Genomic DNA, 19,850 nt, shown 5'->3' with positions numbered 1-19,850 from the left:
AGAGTAGGGGTGGAAGATAACCCTCCAGGGTTGATATGGGGAGTAATATCATCCTCTCCCCGTTGGGATATTCGGAACCATATCCCAGGGGGGTGTCCACCCTCTGCGATATTGGGAGTAATGTCATCCTCTGTTTCCTTGGATATTAGACACAATATCACAAAAAGGTGTACACCTCCTGCAATACTGGGAGTAATATTATACTCTCCTTCCCTGGATATTAGAAAACAATATCATCAGGGCTGAACACCCCCTGCGATAATGGGAGTAATATTTTCTTTTTGTTCTCCTTTTCTTTTTCTTTTTCTTTCTTTCTTTTTTTTGAGACAGAGTTTCACTCTTGTTGCCCAGGCTGGAGTGCGATGGCATGATCTTGGCTCACTGCAACCTCTGCCTCCCGTATTCAGGTGATTCTCCTGTCTCAGCCTTCCGAGTAGGTGGGATTACAGGCATGTGCTACCACGCCCCATTCAGTTTCCTTTTTTTTTTTTTTTTTTTTGTATTTTTAGTAGAGACATTGTTTCTCCATACCGGTCAGGCTGGTCTTGAACTCCCGACCTCAGGTGATCCGCCCGCTTCAGCCTCCTAAAGTGCTGGGATTGCAGGCGTGAGCGACGGTGCCCATCCACCACTTAGCATTTTCATTTTACATTTGTTGAAGTCACAGATCTCTACACACATTGATTGCTGCTTTATTCTACACTTACATATAAATACAATGGGAAATAAAAAAGAATAAAATGGGCACAGTATCCCTAAAGTTTCACATTCCGAGACATTTTAAAAATATTTGCTTTTTAGAATTTTGTTTCAATGAAGAAACTGTGGTATACACACACTATGTGGTATTATCCAGCCTAAAAAGGCATAACATCCTCTCCACTGCAGAAAAAATGGATGAGACTGCAGGGTCTGTATGTTAAGTGAAGTACGACGGGCACGGAATGACAAATATTACATGTCCTCACTTAGATGTGGGAACAAAAAAGAAAATCTTGGCCAGATGTGGTGGCTCAGGTCTGTAATCCCAGCACTTTGGGAGGCCGAGTCACATGGATCACTTGAGGCCAGGAGTTGGAGACCCGCCTGGCCAGCATGGTGAAACCCCGTCTCTACTAATAACACAAACATTTAGCCGGGTGTGGTGACACGTGCCTGTAGTCTCAGCTACTCGGAAGGCTGAGGCCCAAGAAGCGCTTGAACTCGGGAGGCGGAGGTTGCAGTGAGCCCAGATTGTGCCTGTGTACTCCAACCTGGGCAACAGAAAGAGACTCCATCACACACCTACACACAAAGGGAATCTCAGGAAGGTGGAGAGTACAAAGGGGGTTAGCAGACGCTGGGAAGAAAAGGGGTGGGATGGGAAATGAAGAGAAGTGGATAATCGGGTCCCAAAATACAGAAAGATGGAATCGGTGAGTTCTAGTGTTTGACAGTACAGTATGAAAATTTGAGTTCACAAGAATTTTTTGTCTATTTCCAGATGCTTTGGTAAGAAGCTTCCTAACTTTCTCATTATGCTGGTTTTGAAGCTCTTCTCCTTCTGCTCTTGAAATCATGCTGGTTTTTGGTTTTTTGTTTTGAGATGGGGTTTCGCTCTTGTTGCCCAGGCTGGAGCATAATGGTGCAATCTTGGCTCACCGCAACCTCTGCCTCCTGGGTTCAAGTGATTCTCCTGCCTCCACCTCCCGAGTAGGTGGGATTACAGGCATGCACCAGCACGCCCAGCTAATGTTGTATTTGTTGTAGAGACGGGTGTTTCTCCCTGTCGGTCAGGCTGGTCTTGAACTCCTGACCTCAGGTGACCCGCCCGCCTCGGCCTCCCAAAGTGCTGGGATTACAGGCGCGAGCGACTGTGCCCGGCCCATGCTGTATCCTTATCTGTTGTCGCTTGTTTGTTTGTTTTTGAGCCCAGAAATAACTTCTCACCTCTATGTTCAAATGATTTTTCACATGAGTGCTAAGAAAGCTCGTTGGTGGAAAGGCAGCCTTTTCAAAAATGGTGTTGGAGAAACTTGATTTCCACATGCAGAAGAATGAAGGTGGACCCTATGTCACACCAGGTGCAAAACTTAACACAAACTGGACCAAAGACCTGACCCCAAGTGCTAAAAGTATCATATGCCTAAAAGAAAACATTGGCCACACTTTCATGACGTCAGATTGGGCAGCGCTTTCTGGGATATGACACCAAAAGCATAGGCAACAAAAGAAAATTACATTCCTTGGATTCCATCTAAATGACAGACACTTTTGTGCAGCAAAAAACACTGTGAACTGAGTAAAAAATAACCCATGGATTAGGAAAAATATTTGCAAATCATATCTCTGAAAAGAGACTGATATCCGTCATATATCAAGAACAGCTAGAACTAAACAATGAGAAACCCAAAGCATCCCATTAACAATGGTCAGAAGACTCGAGTAGACGTGTCCCTAAAGGAGATACAGCAATGGCCAATAAGCATCTAAAATGATGTTCAAAATCACTAATCGTAGGGAAGCGCAAATCAAATCAAGAATGTGACACCACACATTAGGATGGATATGATAAACAATCAAGCATTGGTGAGACTAGAGGGAAGTAGGAATGCTTGAATATGATTGGAGGGAATGTAAAACCCTGAAGGAACAGGGAAAATAGTATGGCGTTTACGGGAAAAATCAAAAACAGAATGATCAGATGTTCCCGCAGTTGCATTTGTGGGTATCTACCAAAAAGAATTAGAAGCAAGGAATGGAAGAGAGATTTGTGCACCCATATTCATAGCAGCATTATTCACAACAGCCAAAATGTGGAAGCACCCCAAGGGTTCATGGACAGATGAATGAGAAAGCACACTGCAGTTCATTCATACAATGGAAGACTATTCAGCCTTCAAAAGGCACTTCTGGCCGGTGCGGTGGCTCACGCCTGTAATCCCAGCATCTTGGAAGACCGAGGTGGGCGGATCACCTGAGGTCAGGAGTTCAAGACCAGCCTGGCCATCTTGTTGAAACCCTGTCTCTACTGAAAATGCAAAAAATTAGCCGGGTGCGGTGGCTCAAGCCTGTCATCCCAGCACTTTGGAGGCCGAGGCTGGGGATCACGAGGTCAGGAGATCGAGACCATCCTGGCTAACACAGTGAAACCCCTCTCTACTAAAAATACAAAAATTAGCAGGCGTGGTGGCGGGTGCCTGTAGTCCCAGCTACTTGGAGGCTGAGGCAGGAGAATGGCGTGAACCTGGGAGGCGGAGCTTGCAGTGAGCCAAGATTGTGCCACTCCACTGCAGCCTGGGCAACAGAGCAAGACTCCATCTCAAAAAAAAAAAAAAAAGACAATGCAAAAAATTAGCCCAGCGTGGTGGCGTGTGCCTATAGTCCCAGCTACTCGGGAGGCTGAGGCACAAGAATCGCTTGAACCCGGGAAGCGGAGGTTGCAGTGAGCCCAGATTGTGCCACTGCACTCCAGCCTGTGTGACAATGAGACTCCATGTAAACACAAAACAAAACAAAATGAAACAAAACCAAAACACAAAACCAGACAGGCACTTCTGACACAGGCTGCAACATGGATGAACCTTGAAGACATTATCATCAGTGAAATAAAGAAATCCCAAAAGGATAAACATGACCAGGCTCAGTGGCTCACACCTGTAACCCCAGCGCCTTGGGAGGCTGAGGCAGGAGGATCCCCTAAGGTCAGGAGTTCGAGAGCAGCCTGGCCAATATGCTGAAAGCTCGTCTCTGTTAAAAATACAAAAATTAGCTGGGCATGGGTGCGCACGCTTGTAATCCCAGCTACTCGGGAGACTGAGACACAAGAATCGCTCGAACCCACAATGTGGAGGTTGCAGTGAGCCGAGATCACTCCACTGCACTCCAGCCTGGGTGACAGAGAGACTCTGTCTCAAAAAAAAAAAAAAAAAAAAAAAAAAAAAAAAAAAAAAAAAAAAAAAAAAAAAAAAAAAAAAAAAAAAAAAAAAAACAAAAAAAACAGAAAAACAAATTCAACACGGTATGATTCCATGTCTATCAAGTGCCTAGAGTAGTTAAACTCATAGAGTTGCAAATCAGAATGGTGGCCCCTGGGGTGGGCGAGAGAGAGGAATGGAGAGTTTGGTGAATGGGTGCCATTTCCATTTTGAAAGATAAAACTGTTCTGGAGATGACGGCGGTGATGGTTGCTAAACAATGTGAAGGTACTTAATGTCATTCAACTGTCAACTGAAAAATAGTGGAAATTGTCAATGTTTATACTGGCCATTCTAGATGAAATCATATTATTTACAATTTTTAGTATTGATACGTGGTATATTTTCCCATAATAAAAGATGAAAATGAAAGCAGTTGGATCTTTAGAAAGAAGAGAAAGAAGCGAAGAATACACACAAGCTTCCTCCTGATTACAGGAAGAGCCCCTAAGCTTCTATGGACACTCCCTTTTCTCTTCTTCCTGCATTCTTATGAGGAAATCTTTAGAGATTGGGGAGCTTGGGCGACTTTGGCTAATGAGGAGCTCTGTGCCTTGAGCCCCCCAGGCCATAGAATAGTCAATACTCAGTCTGTGCCTCCAGCCCTGCAGTCTGAGGTTCCAGTCCTGGGGGCTCCACACCCGTCACCTGTATCAGGAGGCTCATGTCTCACCCTGTCTTCTTGCCAGCCTTGAGGACGGAGTCTGAGCCTCCATCCTGCACCACGCAGGGAGGACCGTGGACCTGTTCTCCGCGGTCATGGCCTGGCAGAGGGGAAGGGCAGTTCAGCTGAGGGATGTTCGGGAGCCTTGCTTTGTTTCCTCATCCTCAGGACAAACAGGACAGTGCGGTGGGCAGATGGGAGGAGACCAAGGTGCAACCTGTCAGCTCAGCAGACTGTGGAGTTTCTGTTCTTGCTTGTGGTGGGGGGGTCTCAGAAATCTTATTCAAACTTTTGCCTTCCTCCCCCACTAGTTGTCCTTTTCATAGACACCTCACCCAAGATAGCAGGGAATGAGTCCCTCTAAACTATTCCCTAAGAACAACAAAGATGATGAAGGTGATGATGAGGATAAAGAGGATGAAGACAGACACCAGGGCATCATGAACCCTTACTGAGGCTTCCTAAAGGCCAGGCTCTGAGCTCTGTGCTCTATGCAGCTTGTTTCATTTCATCTGCGTAGTTTCCCAGTTATGAGTGCACATTTCATGATGATTTTACGGACTAGAGAAGGAGCAACGCATTTTCATAGGACTTGTACCAGATCATGAAGTCAAAAAGGGTGAAGTCCAATTTGAACCAGGCAGTCTAAGTCCGGACACATGGCATTTGGCCAATCCTCTCCCTGCATCCAACCTGCCGTCTCAAATCCTTGTCACTCAGGCCGATGCCCCTGCTCACTGTGCCCTTCCCTTTGGGGGTTCCTTGTAGACCACAGCTAGACCAGTGGGTGCCACAATCACTGTGTCAAGTAGAGAAAGGGCAGCTGAGATCACATCAAAGGTTCCAGAAAGAATGGGCACAGGATCATTCGGGACGCATCCCTCCCTTGCCCCTGTTCCTGGCTCTCCTTACAGCTCTCTACTGCCTCAAAGGACTCATCGATTCGGAGTTTGGCTTCCATTCCTACTGAGGAAGCTGGAAAGCGTTTCAAAAAATGCTCCTCAGACGTGCCCGTGGTTAAGACCTCTGAGCTCTGCTTACAACTTTTGGAAGCTGGGCGCGGTGGCTCACGCCTGTAATCCCAGCACTTTGGGAGGCTGAGGCAGGCGAATCACAAGGTCAGGTGTTTGAGACCAGCCTGGACAACACGGGGAAACCCCGTCTCTACTAAAAATAGAAAAAAAGGAGCCGGGTGTAGTGGGGGGCCCCTGTCCTCTCAGCTGCTTGGCAGGCTGAGGCAGGAGAATAGCTTGAACCTGGGATGCGGAGGCTGCAGTGAGCCGAGATCACTCCACTGCACTCCAGCCTGGGCCACAGAACGAGACTCCATCTCAAAAAAGCAAAAACAAACACAAAACCCAAACCACAACTTTTTGAGAGTTGGAAGACCATGAAGTAGAGTATCCGGGACTTAGAGTCTGGCCATGAATTTGGAATACCACCCTTTCTACTTCTCTGTATGGCAGGCTGTGAGATGTCCATCCTCTGAGACTCAGCACTCTCATCTAGCTGATTTCTAGGTGATCTAATGGAAGCGAGCGATGATGAAACCGATCGTGGGTGCCCGCTGCATGATCTCTCTGTGATGGATGTGGAAAGTCAAGGCAAAGTGAATCTTCCATACATTTGTTACTATTTTAAGCTTCAACTCCATACAGTTCAACAGAAATATCCCCTGACCTGAAGTTCCGGTTTCCCTGCATTCCAGACAGGACTTTTTTTTTTTTTTTTTGAGACAGAGTCTCGCTTTGTTGCCCAGGCTGGAGTGCAGTGGCGCGATCTCGGCTCACTGCAAGCTCCGCTTCCCAGGTTCATGCCATTCTCCTGCCTCAGCCTCTCCAAGTAGCTGGGACTACAAGCGCCCGCCACCACGCCCGGCTAATTTTTTGTATTTTTAATAGACAGGACATTTTCTTTTGTCCTTATCTCAGTAAGTACTGAGTATTGTGAGAGGAACAAGTGAGTCTCTTTTGTTTCTGATTCCCCAGAGCCTGTATCTTGCTTGGCACAGAAGAGATAGCAAAAGTCAAAATCTATGTTAATTCTTGAATTGACACTTCTTTGGTTCACAACAATTGGCTGTCATCAGTGTGACTTCGACTTACTTGATTCTTTTTGTTTTTTGTGTTTTGAGACGGAGTTTTGCTCCCGTTGCCCAGGCTGGAGTGCAGTGGTGTGATCTCGGCTCACCGTAGCCTCTGCCTCCCAGGTTCAAGCCATTCTCCTGCCTCAGCCTCCCGAGTAGTTGGGGCTACAGGCACCCGCCGCCATACCGGGAGAAGTTTTTGTATTTTTAGTAGAGGCGGGGTTTCACCATGTTGGCCAGGATGGTCTTGATCTCCTGACCCCGTGATCCGCCCTCCTCGGCCTCCCAAAGTGCTGGGATTACAGGGTGAGCCACCGCGTCTGGCCGAACTTTCTGATGAAAACTCTAAGTCCACCTAAGCTAAGGACAGGAGTTGTAGCTGACGTGAATTTTCAAAGAAGACCCACCGATTTGAGGAAGCAATTACTCTCCTGCTGAAGGTGAAAAGTCAGAAAACGGAACGATGAAATCACTAGGACCTAACCGGCATGTGGAACTATTTTCTGCTTATGAACTATCAACTTTCATTTCATTTCCAGCTGACATGGTCTCAGCTCTTGTTGCCCAGGCTGGAGTGCAATGGCTCGATCTCGGCTCACCGCAACCTCCGCCTCCCAGGTTCAAGCAATTCTCCTGCCTCAGCCTCCCGAGTAGCTGAGATTACAGGCATGCGCCACTACGCCCGGCTAATTTTGTATTCTTGTAGAGACGGGGTTTCCCCATGCTGAGGCTGGTCTCGAACTCCTGACCTCAGGTGATCCGCCCCCTCAGCCTCCCAAAGTGCTGGGATTACAGGCTGAGCCACCGTGCCCCGCCCGGTCTCAGCTGTTATACAGTGTTTATAAATGTTCTAAATCAAGGGAATTTGTATCAATCTAGTAGAATAAAATAAAGTATTTGAGTTCTTAATTTCCTTTAATTAGGATAACCTTTTTCTTCAAGTGAAGAGAACGGCTTTGTTACGTATTTTTCTTCGGACGAGATAGGCTGTATTTTCTAGCAGTTACGCATTTGTTATGTATGATGATCTGGTTCTTGGAACATTCTTGAATCTGGTGTCTCTAAGGCAGGCATGTACAGCAAGAAGTGAAGAACACAGAAATCAATGATGAAAGCATTAGAAGACAAGTGAGTCTGTCAGAACTGCAAAATATTGCTGAGCGTGGATTGCTCTGAAATCTGAAAACATTACTTGTGAATTGCTTCTATCCAAAATGCAGACACAATGCCGGGTGTTGGTTTGTTTCCCATTTTTCAACCCCCTTTTCTAGGCAAAAGGTGTCCAAACCATGCAGACCCACAGAATCTAACCGATGTCTCTAGATGCCTCCTCCTAGAACTCTCAGGGGATCCAGAACTGCAGCCGATCCTCGCTGGGCTGTTCCTGTCCACGTGCCTGGTCACGGTCCTGGGGAACCTGCTCATCATCCTGGCCATCAGCCCTGACTCCCACCTCCACACCCCCATGTACTTCTTCCTCTCCAACCTGTCCTCGCCTGACATGGGTTTCACCTCCACCACGGTCCCCGAGATGATTGTGGACATCCAATCTCACAGCAGAGTCATCTCCTAGGCAGGCTGCCTGACTCAGATGTCTCTGTTTGCCATTTTTCGAAGCATGGAAGAGAGACACGCTCCTGACTGTGATGGCCTATGACCGGTTTGTAGCCCTCTGTCACCCTCTATATCATTCGGCCATCATGAACCTGTGTTTCTGTGGCTTCCTAGTTTGGTTGTCTTTTTTCTTTTTTTTTTTTCTTCTCATTCTTCTAGACGCCCAGCTGCACAACGTGATTGCCTTGCTAACGACCTGCTTCAAGGGTGCGGAAATTCCTAATTTCTTCTGTGACCCTTCTCAACTCCCCCATCTTGCATGTTGTGACACCTTCACCAATTACATAATCATGTATTTTCCTGCTGCCATATTTGGGTTCCTTCCCATCTCGGGGACCCTTTCCTCTTACTATAAAATGGTTTCCTCCATTCTGAGTGTTTCATCGTCAGGTGGGAAGTATAAAGCCTTCTCCACCTGTGGGTCTCACCTGTCCGTTGTTTGCTGAGTTTATGGAAGAGGCGTTGGAGGGTACCTCAGTTCAGATGTGACCTCTTCCCCCAGAAAGGTTGCAGTGGCCTCAGTGATGTACACGGTGGTCACCCCCATGCTGAACCCCTTCGTCGACAGCCTGAGAAACAGGGATATTAAAGGTGTCCTGCAGCGGCCACACGGCAGCACGGTCCAATCTCCATATCTTTTTATCTCTTCCATTCCTTTTGTAGTGTGGGTTAAAAAAGGCAGTCAGGTCAAATAAGAATGATAACACAGGGTGAACACCCACTGTGACATTAGGAGTAATACCTCCTTAGGATATAAAAAACACTGTCACAGAGTATACACACAAGGGGTACACCCACTGTGATATTAGAAGCAATATCTCCCTATAATATGAAGAAAAATATCACAGGGTGATTTTATTCCCGATGTTGGTAATAAAACAATGATAAATATTAAGATTAATAACTAATATTAAAAATGACATTAATAGTAATAATTCTAATCATGCATAATCCTCTCTTTAAAATAATCATTAATGATTAATAACGTTATACTATGAATTAATATTACCATTGATAGTTATTAATGAGACTGATGTTTAATAATTCACAATATTATGACTCCTAATACCGCAGGAGGTGTACACCTGCCTGTGATATTGTTCCTAATATCCAGGGATGGACAGCATGATATTAGTTTTAATATCGCAGTAGGTGTACACTCACCCTGTGACACTGATCCTAATATCCAGCGGGTAGAGTATGACATGACTGCAACATAGCAATGAATGTACAGCCACCCGGTGATATTGCTCCTAACATTCACGGAAGAAGCGTACGACGTTACTCCCAATATCGCAGGGAGTGTAAACCCCTTCTGTGATATTGTTCCTAGTATCCCGAGGGGGAGAGGATGATAATAATTCCAGCATCGCAGGCTGTGTTCACCCACTCTGTGATATTGTTATTAATATCCTGAAAGGGAGAGGATGATGTTACTCCCCATAATAGATATTATTCCCCATAATAGGGCAGGAGGTGCACATCCACCCTGTGATATTCCTCCTAATATTCAGAGGCCGAGAGGTTGATATTACCCCCAATATCGCAGGAAGTGTACAAGCCCGTGTGAGATGGTCCTTAATGATATTCCAAGGCGGAGGGGGTGATATGACTACATGTATCGCAGAAAGTGTACACCCCCCAGGGATATGGTTCCCATGATCCTGGACGGAAGGGGCTGATATTACTTTAAATATCACAGAAGGTGGACACGCCCCCACTGAAATTGCTTCTAATTGCAACGTGGGAGAGGAGGACGTGACACCCAATATCGCAGGGAGTAGAAACACCCTTGTGATACTGTTGTTAATCTTCAGGGAGGAAGAGGATGATATTACTCGAATACAGACGGGTGTACGTCCTCTGTACAAAGCCAGTGAACACCTGTCTGTGCAATAGTTGACAATTTCCAGATGGGGAGATATTAGTCACAATATGGTAAACAGGCTGTGAGTCCACCGCGGGTCCTAAGAGCCAGGGGGGACAAGAGGGGCTGGCTCTCAGTCCCCGCCTCGCGGGGGGCGCCTCGCCCCCCTGCCTCTCCCGCCCCGCATATTACGAAAAATATCACAGAGTGGGTGTACACCTCCTGCGATATGGGGGGTAATATCATCTTGTCTTCTTTTGGATAGTAGGAACAATATCACACGGGTTTGTACACTTTCTGTGATATTGGGAGTAATATCAACCTCTCTGCCTTGGAATATTAAGAACAATGTCACAGAATGGATGTACACCCCCTGCGATATTGGGAGTAATAGCAGCCTCTCCTCTCCGTGGATGTTCGGAATCATATCCCAGGGTGGCTGTACACCTCCTGCTGTATGCACCCTATTTGTAATCTTTTATCCCTCGCCCCCCTCCCTATTAAATAATAGACAAAAAATAATGGGTTTAGAATAAATGAGTTCAAACAAATTGACAAACATATGTGGGAAAATTGGAATCAGTTTCTGAGGAAAAGCCAAAAACTCAACAGAAATGCTCATAAAGCATCATCCCTTCATGGCTAGAGCTGCCAGGACACCAGAACACCAAAATCAGCATGGGAAATTTTGTAGAAGTCCTAGATGTACTAATTGTTCTGTGAATACCCAGAGATGTAATTATAACTGTTACCTGCATGTAGAGTAAAGATGAGAAGGCATTGGTCATGGTGGCAGCTACCTCAGGAGTTACAAGGCAGACGTGGTTCCAGGAGAGTATGTGTCAGGGCAGAGGGGTCCTCGGAGGCTATTAGAAGCTGGTCATGGCACAGACATTGTAAGTCAGATGGTCTCATTACTTTCGATGACGAAACCAAAATTGCTTTTGCATCAGCCTAATACAACGGCCTGGCAAGAGCACAGGAAAAGTCCCTGTGGTGTTAGATGGGGACCTCTGGTGCAGCACAATTCCTTCATCCCCTTCTCCAAAACCCCCTCTTCCAATTCCACTGAAGAGAAAATCTGATGGAAGTCTGGTGTAAGCAGGCTCAGATATATCTACCACTATAGATAGTAGAGGTGACTCACAAATCCAAGCCTATCAAATACATCACTAACAAATTACATGTTTAATTTTTTTTTGAAATTAGGGATCATGATATGAAAGTTATCAGAATCAAAACTGTCACTAATGTTTAAAAGGAAGAGAAAAAACCTGGACACATAGATTCAGAGAAGGCCTTGAAGAGAGGGTTCTCATGCTTCTAGGCCTGATAACAAAAACGATCACAAAATACCACAAAAACCACAACCTTGCACAAAGGCCATAGCAACCTTACACAAAATACACTTCTGTGAGGACATCTATCCAGCAACCACCTGCCCAACCTTCAACTGACATCGACCTTGTTGTTGATCTGTATAGTTGAAGATAACTATATCGAAACAATTACATAAGCCTCTTCATTTTTCCTTTATTTGTTTCTACTCCCCCATGCTTCCAGGTTGATCGTTTTTCTTTTAAAGACCTTGTCTTCCTTCACCATTTGAATCTACATAGTTTCTTTTGTCAGGCATGTTCCCATTGCAATGTCCTCCTCCCTAAGGTGTGTCTTTTTCCATCAGAGAGCCTTTCTCTGTTTTCAAGGCTTACAATGAGAAGGGCTCTAAAGCATTTTTGTAAAATTTTTACTGTCTTCCTAGGAACAAATCACTGACTTACAGTATTGATATTGACTTATTTACATTTCTGGGGATGAGGAATTAAAGATTTCACAAATTTTCTTCTTGAGAAGATCCAAGTTTTCACGTGAGCAAAACTGAATATGTAAATTGATATGTAAATTATGCTGCAGATAATATAGTCAAATGTTTACTTGTATTTAATTTGTTACACATGAATATTGCATATGTGAGATAATATACTAAGAAATTATCACATTTAATGAAATGCTTTAATCAAATTCCCGATTGAATTTTTGATATCAATATCTTTTTCATTGTTTAATCCATCTTTAGAGTGAACAGGGCTGTCTAGGCCAAAGTCCTCACTTCTATCTACATTGTCTGAGTTACAGAACTTTTTGAATTTATTATGTTGTCACAGGAAGTTTCCTATTGCTTGTTTAAAGGAGTCTCTCTCAATATGATGCAGAATCCAAAAGCCCTGAAAGGCGTATATCCTGAGTTTCTGTTACCGGAGCCAAAGGTTGCCAATTTCTTGTAGATCCTGCTACAGTTAAACTTCATTTAAGTAATCATTAAAAGCTGCATTTATTCCCTCACTTGAAATTTTGATTTCACACTATTAGGACTAATTCTCTAAGTCTTTGCTAAGTAATGTTCCTCCTTTTCTTGTAGCTTGACTCTGATGATCTCTATATGCAACATCAATTGACATAAAGTACATTCAGGGCAAGAGAGTTTCCTTAAATATTACTTCGTTATTCAAAATAATCACAAAAGCACTCATCGTAGGAAAACTTGTGAGGATTCATATATAGGGAAATACTTTTTCTGAGGCATAATTCTGTAAAGAAATTCACCTTAATTTGAATATATGGGAAAATATCCTTGTTCACTAGTAGTCTATATTCACTGTTTTCTTCCCTCATAGACCAGCCAGTTCACTATTATTCTCCAAATGATGTGAGCCTCTGTAGAGTCTAGGCTATCTGCATACCTAATTTTCCCACAAATTACTGTTTTGAATTGCACTGAATTCAATTCAAGGGGATGTCATTTATAAACAGTGCAAATATATACTGCACAAGGGATCTTAGAAATCATATGCATGGTTTGATCCATAAGCTCATATGAGCGTGCAATGTCAACTTTTTTCATGTTTTTTTTAAACCCACTTAAATTCTATTTTAAGCCACCATCTGTCTGTGCTCTTAGGGCAGTTAGCCTTAAATCATTTTAAGATGCTCCCCTCTAAGTACTGTGATAGTGATAGAGATGTCACCAGTCAGGTGTCCTAGGAAACCGACTCGGAGTTGGAGATTTGCATGCAAGGAAGTTGAAATGGATATTCCCAACACCTGCGAAGAGTGAAAGCAATAGGATTGGGCAGAGCAGGAAGCTGGCTGGAATGCAATCACTATCATGGCCGCAGCCCGCTCTACAGGGATCTTGGTGAGTTTACCTAATGACCTCAAATTGGAGCAAGCAAGCCAGGCCATTATATTTCTGTACCAAGCAGTTCTCGGATGTGGGATGCCTTGAGAAGGGACATGAACTTGGGTGAAGGAACTTTACTGTGCTGTGAGTGTTGTTGCCAGGAGTCAGCTGTCAACACTCCCAGGAGACGGGGAATTATGCTTTAGTCACTGAGGTGGCACCTAGTGCCAGACCACAGCCTTGTTAAACAGAGCCAGAATTTGGAGGATGGATGGTGGGTTTAACATTTGGGGCTTGACATCTTGTCCCCACAAGCTGCTGCTGGCCTATTCCTTGTCCATTTCTGTGTGGCCTGTTTAGGCCCACCGGCTTCCTGCTTCTTCTTTACCATATCTGGAATGCAAAAATCTACTCGTAATTTGGCCCATGGTCCCTTCTGCTTAGACATATCCTTGTAGCTTTTTTATTTTTAAAGATGACTATGCCTTCTAGAATATTTCTAAGAAACTGCCTAAGTCACCACTGCTACCAAGAGGCCTTTGCTTTTTCCTCTTCTTAACTATGGGAAAGGAAGGTAGGAGTGTAGGGAGTATTTTCTAACCTGGAAAAAACTCATTTTACCCTATATAATTTTTGTTAGCGAATTCCTTCTTTGCACTTACTCCACAATCTTTCCAAATTCTCCCAAATGCTCAAGCTTTTAAAAAACAAAAGACAGAAATGATAGCAGGTTATTATTTTTTCCACCAAACCTTTTCTTTCTATTCCTTTACGTCAATGAGCTTAGAATAACTGCTCCTGGAACTGGGAAAGGGACTTGGGAAAAGAAAGAAAAAAAAAGCTCTCAAAGTTTAACATCACAAAACATTATAGTCACTGTTATTTTATATTTATTTATTTATTTATTTATTTTTGAGATGGAATCTTGTTCTGCCACCAGGCTGGAGTGCAGTGGTGCAATCTCAGCTCACTGCAACCTCCGCGTCTTGGGTTCAAGCGATTCTCCTGCCTCCGCCTTCTGAGTAGCTGGGACTACAGGCGCCGCCACCACACCCAGCTAATTTTTGTATTTTTAGTAGAGATGGGTTTCACCGTGTTAGCCAGGATGGTCTCGATCTCCTGATCTTGTGATCCACCCGCCTCGGCCTCCCAAGGTGCTGGGATTACAGGCGTGAGCCACCGCGCGTGGCCTTGTTTTGTAATTTTTACATCATATATCCCCTGCGTTAGACCAAGAGCTTGTAAAAGCCAGAAGACATACACCATTTGTAGTTCAATTAGAGATGTTTACTGATAAAACTGATTCTTCAATCTGAGGGTGGTATTTGTAGTTACAGTAATGTAGATGACAATCTAAGTTATGTTCTATAAACTGTGTCACTGACATCTCAATCTACAGCTAACTTTAATTTTTTAAAAGCAGAGGAGTGGGTCGTATAGGTTTAGAAATACATCCATCAAGCTAGTTAAGTGAGATGGATTCAAACCTTCAACTCACTGGAATATTTACCAAATTGACTATTCATTCTCTAAAGGAGCCATATAAACAAGGTACTTTCTAAAATTCAAAATTATGTAAGGTTTTATTTCCTTTTTATGCTGTTATGAATTGGATTGTAGAGGTTATAAGGTGAAAGAAGATTACTTTTACAGTAAAACATACAACACATTGTCACAAGAGGGCAGCCTTTGAACATGAATTGCTTCTCAGGCATCCTTGAAATTTTGAGTTACTTTAATTCACACAACTAAATAATAAAACACTACAGAGGATCTAAGAAGATACTTTGACTTATGCATATTGTTACTTTTTTATTACTGCTAGTGGAAGATGTAATCTATAAGGAAGGCAAGGGCTGAATTTGTTTTATGTAAAAAGACAAATTTCTTTGGGTTGTAGCTTTCAAACATCAAGATAGTAGGTCAATGTCTAAATGAGTGTATCAAAGTTCTCACACCAGCACATGTAAATCCACCTCTTATCTACCCAAAATTCTAACCAAGCAAAGGCAAGGTGGAAGAACCAGACAAATGTAAGTGCCTAGGATACATAAATGCCACTGGATTTTATGTTTTTAATTTTCAACCTCCCAAGTTTCACTAAGAGACATGTTATTTGGAGAGGTTGCTAAAGTGTAATTGCATGATGTCTCTGTGTACGGTTGGTCTGGACCTCTCTCTGTCCAGTGGTTGCCCTCAACTGGTTAGAGCCACTTCTCTAAAGATCATGCTTATGTCCCTGGAGCAGTCCACAGCACTATCAATGTCTGACCTCCCCCTTGTTCCAATTAAGATTTCTGTACTTACTGAATTGGAAAACATACAGGTGTTTTCTGCCTGGTCACTTGTGGTTTTACAACACTCTCCCCCTCCCCACCACTGCCCCAGGTGATTTTGATGCCAGCCAGAGTGTGAGAACTACTGGCAGCTGCTGGCAGAGAGCAACAAAGGCCCAAACCCTCTGCGTGATTTCAAGACCCGTATCTGCTTTTCAGCTGTATGTCCTTCTCCTTCTCACAGCTGAGCCCACGCCTCCTCCCTCAGCACTTGCAGGCTATGCTTTCCAGCCTGTGTCCAGGATCAGTCCTGACGTAAGGCACGTGGGGTTTAAGGAGTTCTCTCTTCAGTCTTGTTTCCGCACCATCTCTGACAGTTATATTCTAGTTGTAATCATGGGGCTTCCTCCTTTTGTTTCCAGTCTCATGCTCGTTTTCTCTATCACATTCTACCTTGTAATAACCTAAATCTTCTGGTGGGCAAGCTTCTTCCTCAATCCAATTTGTGTTTATGAGTTCCTGCTTTGGGGATTGGCTTAGTAATCCAGGTATTGCTACTGCCTTGAATGCGGAGACTGCATCCTTCTGTCTGGATTTCTTGAGTTTCTGGATCGTAAACCTTATTAGGGCCCCTTTTTCCTAGAATTGGAGCCTCAACTTTGTTCTTGCTACTTTAGTTCACCCAGAAAGCGCGATCTCTGCCTAAATTTCAAAGTGTTGGCTAGTTTAAATATCCTTTTGTGAGACTTTTGTCTTCCTGAGGGGTGATTTTTTCATCTTACATACAATTGCTAATCCTTTTATCTTGAATGTAATTGAAATAGTTTAATCTGTGTTACCAGCAACAAGAACCCCTTTTATGAGATGGAGAAGGCAGGTCAGTCTCATAACATGTGTCCCCCTCTGTGTGTTGAATTTATGTCAGAGCCAGGCTCTTTCCTACCTGATGTCTCTCACCAAATTCCAGTGTTTATGTCCTAGGAGGTGCCCAATAAATTCTAGAGTTGATACAAGCTGTAATTTTAGAGAAATTCAATTAAGTTGCTTAATTTAAGCAAAAGTTGCTTAAATTAAGCAACTTAATTGAATTTCTCTAAAATTAAGCCCAAAGCAAGTAGAATTAGATTATATACAACCTAATCAACTTTTTTTTTTTTTCTGAGGATGACCAAGATTTGGGCTTCAGTGACAACAGTTGTCCCCTAAATATTTATACTCAAAATCTGGAATCACCAGTACAATGTTGAATAGAGGTGATGAACACACACATCCTTTTCTTGTCCTAATCTATGTGGTTTAAACATTTACGCTTTCACCATTAAATATAATATTGTTTATATGTTTTGTTGTGGATGCTTTCCATCACTTCGAGAAAATTTCTTTTTCTAGCTTGCTGAGAGTTTTTTCTTTTTTTAATCAGCAATAGATATTTCTCCAAATGAAATATCCAAATGACCAACAGGTACATGAAAAAAATGCTCAGCATCACTAATCATCAGGGAAATGCAAATCAAAACCACAGAGATATTGCCTCAAGCCTGTTAGAATGGTCTTATTAAAAGAAAAATGCACCACCGTCTGGGAATGGGGCGCTTGCCCTCTGCCCCCCCGTCTGGAGTGAGGCCTCTGCCCCCCCTACGTCTGGAGTAGGAGCCCTCTCCCGCCCCCGTCTGGGAGTGAGGAGCGCTCTGCCCGCCCGTCGGGAGGAAGTGAGGAGCGCCTCTGCCCGGCTGCCCCGTCCGGGAAGAAGTGAGGAGCGCCTCTGCCCGGGCACCCCGTCCGGCAAGAAGTGAGGAGCGCCTCTGCCCGGCCGCCCCGTCTGGGAAGTGAGGAGCGCCTCTGCCCGGCCACCCATCGTCTGGAAATGAGGAGCGCCTCTGCCCGGCCACCCATCGTCTGGGAAGTGAGGAGCGCCTCTGCCCAGCCACCTATCGTTTGGGAGGTGAGGAGCGCCTCTGCCCGGCCGCCCCGTCCGGGAAGAAGTGAGGAGCACCTCTGTCCGGCCGCCCCGTCTGGGAAGTGAGGAGTGCCTCTGCCCGGCCACCCATCGTCTGGGAGGTGAGGAGCGCCTCTGCCCCGCCACCCATCGTCTGGGAAGAAGTGAGGAGCGTCTCTGCCTGGCCGCCCCGTCTGGGAAGTGAGGAGCGCCTATGCCTGGCTGCCCCGTGTCTGGGAAGAAGTGAGGAGCGCCTCTGCCTGGCCGCTCCATCTGGGATGTCTACCACGGAGGCCAGAAGCAATGTGGGGGCTGGACGTGGTGGCTCACGCCTGTGGTCCCGGCACTCTGGGGGGCGAGGCGGGTTGATCACTTCGGGCTAGGAGTTCGAGACCAGTCTGGCCAACTTGGCGAAATATGAAAAATACAGCAGACAAACCAACCAACCAACTCAGTGACAACAAAACAGGTCTACCCTGGAGTCATACTCTAATTTTTTCTATTTTCCTCCTTTTCTGATCCTTTATCCCACTTTCTTTTTCTTCCTCTTCCTTGTCCCTCTTCTTTGTCAAATGGAGGATTGAGTTATTATCACTGATCCATATAAAGTCCCTCTCTCATTTATTTTAACTCCCACCCCCCATTTCTATTCCCCGACTTCCCATGTGTAACCTTCCTAATATGTTTGATACGCATCTTTTTGTTTGTATGTATTTTTAGAAAATATTTATTGTTTTTGTGTGCAAAAAAAATTAATAAAAAAAATGGGGAAAAAAAGAAAAAGATAATGAGTGTTAACAATGGGGAGAAATTGGAACACTTGTACAGTGTTTCTGGGAATGTAAAACTGTGCAGCCTCTATGGAAAGCAGTACGGTGGCTCCTCAAAAAAACTAAGAAAGTAGAACTACTATATGATCTGGCAATCTCACTTCAGGTTATTTATCTGAAAGGATTGAAATTGGGATGATTCTCTGATTCTCAGGCTCATTGCAGCATTATTTACACTAATCAAAATGTGGGAATAAGGTTAATGTCTATTGGCAGATGAATAGATAAAGAAAATGTGGTATATTCATGCAACGGAGTATTATTCAGCTTTAAAAACAGAAAGCCCTGCAATATGCAACATGGATGAACCTAGAGGACATTAATGCTAAGTAAAGGAAATCAGTCACAGAAGGACAAACTGTGTGATTCCACGTGTATAAAGTATCTAAGATAGCCAAATTCATTAGAATCACAGATTAGAATGGTGATAGCTCTTTAAGCTGAAATCAGTTTTGCATTCCTGGGTTTTGTAGTTTTGGTATCAGAATTCTGACTCATAAAACAAGTTTGGAAATTCCCCCTTCTTTATTTCTGAAATAATTTAAACATTTTATTTTTTTAAATGTTTGAAAGAATTCACCAGCAAAACTCTTTGGATCTGGAGTTTGCTTATTTTTTTATTTTCTTTAGTTTTATGTTTTTATGTGCAAGTATTTGACAATTAATTACTTTAATAAATGTCAATTCATATGTTCCATTTAATCTTGTGAATTTTTTTATAAGTTTTTTTTTTCCAAGGAATTCACCCTTTCATCCAAGTAATGAAAATTGGTATAAAATGTTTCACAATATTCCATTATCTTGTTAATGTCTCTTGTGTCTACAACTGTACAATCTCATTAATCCCTGATATTTATAATTTGCGTTTTCTTTCTTTCTCACAGAACTAACTTTTGGCCATGTTAATTTTCTCCTGTGTCTGTTTTCTGTCTCATTGATTTCTAATTTCTGTTTTATTTCCTTTCTTCTACTTGTTTTGGATTTAATTTGCTCTCTTGTTTTAGATTTTCTTTTTAAGGTAGAAAATTAGTTCATTTGTTTTGAACTTCTCTTTTTTAGAATAAGCATTTATACAAAAACTTTACTCTGGGTCTGCTTAACTTTATCCCACACATTTTGATATAGTATATTTTTATTTGTATTCAGTTCAATGTATTTTAAGGTGTTTCTTATGATTTCTTCCTTGAGCTAAAGGGCATTTTAAGGTGTATTTAAATCTTCCAGTAGTGTAGACTTTCCTGGGTAGCTTGTTTTTACCCATTTCAACTCATTTTCATTATGGTCAGAAAGCATTCTTTCTATGATTACAGTGTTTTGAAACTTCTTGAGGGATATTTTGTGGTCTATAGTCTATTGAGAAATGTTTCACGTGTAGCATAATAGAACATATATTCTATCGTCTTGGTCAATATTGATTAGGTCAAGCTGTTGTCAAAATTA

The 19,850-nt window shown here is 43.4% G+C and overlaps 2 pseudogenes; one reads left to right on the top strand and one right to left on the bottom strand.

The window, feature by feature from the left end:
• Nucleotides 1–7,971: 7,971 nt before the first annotated feature.
• On the top strand, nt 7,972–9,015 carry LOC100585235 (annotated as a pseudogene).
• A 1,777-nt stretch (nt 9,016–10,792) lies between these two features.
• Nucleotides 10,793–19,850, bottom strand: part of LOC100579835 — a 10,083-nt pseudogene continuing 1,025 nt past the window's right edge.

The sequence above is a fragment of the Nomascus leucogenys genome, chromosome 5 (genome assembly GCF_006542625.1).
Source record: "Nomascus leucogenys isolate Asia chromosome 5, Asia_NLE_v1, whole genome shotgun sequence".
Lineage (NCBI taxonomy): Eukaryota > Metazoa > Chordata > Mammalia > Primates > Hylobatidae > Nomascus > Nomascus leucogenys.
Note: the sequence above shows the minus strand (reverse complement) of the source record. Positions and strands in the feature narration are given on the sequence as shown.